The sequence below is a fragment of the Haliaeetus leucocephalus genome, unplaced genomic scaffold (genome assembly GCF_000737465.1).
Source record: "Haliaeetus leucocephalus isolate CR32 unplaced genomic scaffold, Haliaeetus_leucocephalus-4.0 Scaffold636, whole genome shotgun sequence".
NCBI classification, from domain to species: Eukaryota; Metazoa; Chordata; class Aves; order Accipitriformes; family Accipitridae; genus Haliaeetus; species Haliaeetus leucocephalus.
The window spans coordinates 472,345-472,560 of record NW_010973072.1 but is presented as its reverse complement, the minus strand read 5'-3'; the positions used below and the strand labels follow the sequence as shown (position 1 = coordinate 472,560).

Below are 216 nucleotides of genomic sequence, written 5' to 3'. Positions count from 1 at the left end.
GCGGGGGGGGGGCGGCCATCCGGGGCGAGCAGCCAATGGCAGCGGACGCTGCTGCCCGCGTCGCTCGCCATATTAGGCAACGGCCGCCCGGGGGCCGGCGGCGCCCGCGTCCAATGAGATCAAAGCTGAGGGGATGGGCGCGCCGAAGAGCACGCCGGGAGGGAGGCGGGCGAGGGCAGGGGAACCGCCCCCTCTGGCACGTCCGCCACGCCCACA

At 75.9% G+C, this 216-nt stretch overlaps 1 protein-coding gene across 1 annotated transcript in view; it reads right to left on the bottom strand.

Moving 5' to 3' along the window:
* The window catches only part of NUDT16L1 (nudix (nucleoside diphosphate linked moiety X)-type motif 16-like 1), a 3,568-nt gene that overhangs the window by 2,987 nt on the left and 365 nt on the right, over nucleotides 1-216 (bottom strand). The window lies entirely within an intron of this gene.